Source organism: Vicia villosa, linkage group LG2 (genome assembly GCF_029867415.1).
Source record: "Vicia villosa cultivar HV-30 ecotype Madison, WI linkage group LG2, Vvil1.0, whole genome shotgun sequence".
Classification (NCBI taxonomy): domain Eukaryota; kingdom Viridiplantae; phylum Streptophyta; class Magnoliopsida; order Fabales; family Fabaceae; genus Vicia; species Vicia villosa.
Genome location: NC_081181.1, coordinates 157,360,403 through 157,366,863, shown reverse-complemented (window position 1 = coordinate 157,366,863; position 6,461 = coordinate 157,360,403).

Here is a 6,461-nt window from a genome sequence, read left to right as displayed (position 1 = left end):
CCAGTCTGAGAATTCTGTTTGACTTTCAGCCACTTAAATTATTTTCTATTTTTTTAATTTTCGTTGGGTTTTATTAACGACTTAATTGATTCAGTGTGTTGGTGATGGTCTCAAGTTGGTAATTGTGTGATGTTTCTTATTCCCAGATCCAACGCGTATGATCAGCGCTCGCCCATGGTGCATCCTCACATATCTGCCATTGATCTTTCATGGACCCAGATCTAAGGATTCAGAAGGTGCTCCTCATGGTGGACCCTCAGGAACCAACCACACTGGATCATAGCGCCCTTCAACATTTTTTTTTGGTTTGTTTTACTTTAATTATTATTTTGTTTTCTAAATAACCAATAACTAATTCTTAACCCACTAATTAGTTAACAATAATCACCCATAAATTAAATAACTTTTAGGATTAGTTTTTTTTAATTTAATTTTATTAGTCAATTTAAATTTAATTAATTAGGGTTTAATTTGATCACGTTAGTTTAAATCATAAAAACACAAAAAAAAAAGGTTTTGATTTATTTTCTAATTAATTAGTAAAGTTAGGTTTTTTAGCCATAATATTTATTAGTTTTTTTTAAGCCAATTAGTTTTTTAGTTGATTTAGTAATTAGGTTTTAATCGATTAAATAATTTAGGATTAGTTTAATTAATTTAGGGTTTCACTTAGATCTCCTTAACTCTAATTTATTCCAACTTCAAACTCAAACGTTTTTACTAATTTATTATCGATTCTTCTTCTCCCTCTCAAACTCTCAATGATTGTCGCATGATTTTGTTTAAATTATTTCATTTATATTTAAATATTAGAAATTGATGTATAGGTCGCAAGGTTATTTTTGTAATAGCGTAGATTTACATTCCCGCACTTTACTTTCCGCTCTTTATAACTGTTATATAATTGTTAGATGTATGTTAATAGGATTGTATGAAAAGATAACAATTGAACGTTAGCTCACAAACTCAGGATTAAATATTTGAAACTAACACACTTCTTTTACTTGTGCACACACTCACCTTTAGGGTTTCCCCTCTTACGTTGCCTTTCGGAAAATAATAGTCAAGTCCCTCGAGCGTAGGGATGCCTTAGCCTATGCTTGCCTTCGATTCAAAATCACTATGTCCCTCCGATTTAAAGATCATAGTCCCTTCGATGTCGCCTTCGGTATAAATGATCTAGTCCCTCGATTAAATGGTGATTGTCCCTTCGATGGCTAAGGTATCCTTACTGGTTGCCTTTATGACTATTCACATCTCATAGGACTTCCTACCCTCTTTATGGTATGGATAGTCCTTATGATGATTCGACGACCCGCACATCCAATGTATAGGACTACCTACCCTCATATGGTATGGATAGTACTATCGCTCAAGGAAAGTCTTATGAATAGGAAAGACCTTACGAACTTAGGGTAGGAACTCTTAAGTGCTTGCTCACAACAAATGCTTTTCGCGCCCTGTTTTCTAACGTTGTCTTTTTAGACATTTTCAAAACAAATGTGTTTTTCTAAACACACACTACTCTTTCAAACAAATCAAACATTTCAAACAAAAGTGAGCCAAGCAACTAAGAGCCCGTAGATAACTACGGATGAAAAGGGTGCTTACACCTTCCCTTTTCATAACCTACCCCCCGAACTCAATCTCTTTTTAAAGAAGGTCTTGCTTGTTCTTTTATACCTTTCCTAATTGGATAAAATAAAAGTCGGTGGCGACTCTTGCTCACCGCAACATTGTTGCTTATAAAAATAAAAGTCAGTTCTCCCACCGTATTACATGTACCATTTTTAGGCTTGGATCCTTCAACACTTTCCACGCATATTCGGCTAGTCATATGTTATGACCTACACTAAAAATATGCCAAATGCTCATGCATTCGCACCGCTCAGAGGGAATCAAGCGACAAAGCCATCCATAGTGTGTATAGACCGCTTAGCAGTACAGGATATATACTTTCAGACGTACATCGATCGCCATTAGACGCGTCCCTTGGACGACACAACCTCCTGCTCTAAATGGTTGACTTATGAGTCATGTTTGATGTGTCTACATCTTCTTGAGCGCGTAATGCAACAATTTGGCTACATGCAGTTTGCTCCCAAAGACCCATTTGATTATGCTCCTCGCTATATGGCACACAGAGATATAAATGCCATGTATGATGTTTTTCTTAATCATTTGGTACCGAATGAGACACGAGATACCCTGGCTTCTAAGGATTGGAGTGTTGCATACGACTATATCTAATGGTATTTATGGGTGTCACATGGATGCTCTAGAATATCCACTTAGGCCATCTCATATGGAAATACTCGATAAGGAATTGGTTAGGGCATACCATGTTGTTAATGTGTTGTCTAGATGTCAACATATCATGGATATTACGCAGGCGGTTATAGACATATGAGTCTTTCCGGAAGGCTATAAAGGGAGGGACGTTGTAAATGATATCCTTGACGAGGCACCATTGACACTATGGTATACGAGACAGCATAGGAATAGGGGCCCCAGGTACAACGTACCTAATAGTATATAGTATTTGTATTAGGAGCATTATTATCATTTGTATTTTATTTAGACTTCATGATAGATTATGGATTTATTCATTTATATATGTCATTTTCATATTATTTGATAAATGTATGGTTTAATTTATATAAAATTTAATATGATAGTATAGTTATAATACATCATCAATTACATCAGTGTATCTCTAAAACAAAGTCAAAACTTACTGTCAGGTGTGAATATGAAAATACATGTTCGTATTCTACGTTGGATGGATTCGGAGATGCATCTTCAGATCCATTTATCTCAAAATGAATGTGGCTTAGTTTGAAATGCCCGGGGTGCGTATAGGATAGATCAAAAAATGTGTCTCCAGACTAAATTTTGGAGGAAATGGGGTGAGACTCACTTTATGACGTGTTTTCGTGTGAGAATGGTGCGTCCAAAAATGTACATCCAGAATCTAAAGAGCATTTTTGGATTTCCATATGGTACTTTTCCACCACTTAGGATGGGATTAGCAATACTCATTGCTTACTGCACTCTAGTGGTGTTCATGCACCCTTGTGAAAAACCAAAAATGCTCTTATTATACGGATATGCATTTTCAGACGCATCTTATCCACACTCGTCCATTCGTAAGTGAGTCACACCCTCATTTTGCAAAAAATTAGTACGGAGATACATGTCCATAAAAAATACAGAAATATACATTCAAGCAAATTTGTAGTCTAATACGCGAGAGGTCTTCCCCCTTCCTCGTTTCCAGCAAAACTTTCTAAGTCACTTCTCAAGTCAAAAGCGAAAGATGTGTGTGAGAATCCCAAATCCACCATTTTTCAACTTTGCTCAAATTTTATACTACATTGCGCCTAATTTATCAATCACTTTTCAAGTCCCTTCAATCTAATTGTTTCCAGTACTCCCATTTGATAAATTTTTTTCATGTCGCTCTTTTCTATTTGTGATGCATGCATTATTAAATAGGTAGACTAGGTTGTTTAAGGTACATTATTGAATAAGTAGTTGCTCTCATAGTTATAAGGTTTATTTAGGCATGTGTTATTTGTCATTTTGTGTTTTGTGTGTTTTCTGCCATTTTTGCTTTTTCATGTTTCAGTAAAATACGGAAGTGAAATTTTGTATTTTGTCTGAATTTGATTTTCTAGAAATATGGAAGTGCATTTGTGTATGATGCTTGCATTATTTGATTTTGACTGTCTTTCATATGAGTTTGATTTATTATGTTTTGTTTGCTTTGTTTGGTTTAATTATATGTAAAATGGATGACAACCAAGAACGATTAAGGCACGATAGAGTGTCTGAACATGCATTTGTTCATAAGAAGAGAGCTCGGCCCTCGTGACCACCAGTTGGTGCCAGCTCATTTGATGTGGGAACATCCACTTCTAGAGTTCACGTGTCTTCCACTTCATCTTTTCATAGGCAAATGTCACATGTTACTTCCCCTGAAGCCCTACCACTCCATGTTGATGCACCTGTTGTTGATGTTGTCGTTCCTAAGGTTTTTGTATGAGGCCCTTATGACACGTCATTACTGCCTTAGTAGGTAAACCATGTTGCTAGGCACATGTGGGACAGAGAGGTGAAATTTATTTATATTTATTCTTTGAAACACATGTGTTGTAATATTTAATATTTGAACTTTCTAACGATGATGTGTTTTTTTGCAGTATTCTGATGCTTTAAAATGCATCAACCATGTACTACTGCAACAACAATATATAATGAAGGAATACACTGAGTATTCTGATTTAGTTGCAGCCTTTCTAGTGGTAGAACAAAATAACGAGCTCCTTATAAAAAACCACCAGGCACGACCCACAAGAACAATCATATCCTGAAACTAATGCCACGACCTTTAATTGTGGGCGAGGTGGCTTTAATCGTCTTAAGAGACGTGGTGGTCATATTCGTTTTGATGGTAATAATGGTCATGCTCATTTTGATGGTCACAATCAAGGAGGATATCACGGTCGAAACCTTTTTCATGGTCGAAACCATTTTCGTGGTAGAGGACGTGGACGAGGTCATATGAATAATTATATATCCCCCATATATGACCAAAATAACTGGAATCGCAAAGGAAAGGGTAAGTATATCTGAGAAGGTCCCTCAAAAAATGCAGAAAGAAAGGTCACTGGTCTAAGGTGTGTAGAACACCAGAACATTTGTGTAAAAGACAAATGACATATGTTTAAGAAAAGGGAAAGGAAGTTAATTTTAATGATATTGAACCCAAAAATGATAATACATATTTTGAGACTGTTGATTTTGTTGGAGGTGAAATAGATCAAGTAACTATTTAAAAATATGTATTTGAATAATGTTTGGTGTGCTTGTTTTATATTTGAAATATGTATCAACTTAAGCATTTGTATGTTATTAAGGTGTATCTTATGTCTGTATGAAATAATAATGTTAAATGTGTTGTTAATTTACTTTGTTTAATCTTACTTCTATTTTAAGAAGGTTAGACATGAAAAATGTCAAAGACATTTGCATTCCAGACAGTGGAACTACACACAATCCGCAAAAGTAAGAAATATTTTACTGAAATAAATCCCACTAAAGGTATAATAAATACAATCTCAGGTCCTGCAGATTTGATTGAAGGAACAAGTAATGTTATGTTCATATTACCAAATAAGACAAAATTTATCATTAATAATGTTTTAAACTCTCCAAAATCAAAGAGGAATATGTTGAGTTTTAATGACATATATTGTCAAGGATATGATACTGAAACTGCAATTGAAGGTAATATGAAATACATTAATATTACTTCTAATGTTTTGAGAAAAAAGAAAATTTTAGAAAAACTACCAAAATTGCCTTCTAGATTACATTACACACATATATATGTGAAATTGAATGCAACTTTGTAGTAAAAGAAGATCCCAAAATTGTGACTTTATGACATGACCGTTTAGGTCACCCTGGTTCAACGATGATGCGTAAAATAGTTGAAAGTACACATGGTCATCCATTGAAAAGTTAAAAACTTACAAAAGAAGATAGACCACGTGAAACTTGCTCTTTTGGCAAACTAATAACAAAGCATTCACCAGGCAGGATTAAGACAAAATCACCTGCATTTGTTGAAGGAATTCATGGAGACATATGTGGACCTATCCATCCACCGTCAGGACCAATCGGGTATTTTATGGTATTGATTGATACATCTAGTAGATGGTCATATGTATGCTTACTGTCAAGTCGTGATATGGCATTTGCAAATTTTTTTGCACAAATAATTAAACTTAGAGCTCAATTTCTCGATTATACTCTAAAGAAAATTAGACTTGACGATGCCAGTGAATTTAAATCTGAATCATTTAATAATTATTGCATATCAATTGGTATTACTATTGAACATCTTGTTCCTCATTTACATACACAAAATGGTTTAGCTGAGTCATTAATCAAACATCTTCAATATATTTCTAGACCATTAATAATGAGAACCAAATTACCAGTTATTGCTTGGGGTCATGAAATTTTACATGTTGCAACACTTATCCGTCTAAGGCCAAGTGCTGATCATAAACACACCCCTTATCAACTTGCAATTGGTAAGGAACCAAATATTTCTCATTTAAAGATATTTGGTTATGCAGTATATGTCTCAATATCACCACCACAAATAACAAAGATGAGACCTCAAAGTAGGTTAGGTATATATGTGGGGTATGAATCACCGTCTATTATTAGATATCTTGAACATTTAACAAGTGATGTTTTTCAGGCAAGATTTGTTGATTGTCATTTTGACGAAACAATATTTCCAACTCTAAGGAGAAGAGAATAAAAAACTAGAAAATGACATAACATGGTATGTACCTCATTTATTACATTTGGACCCATATAATATATCGTGGGAAGAAAATGTAAAGAAAATAGTCCACTTACAAGATTTAGCAAATCAA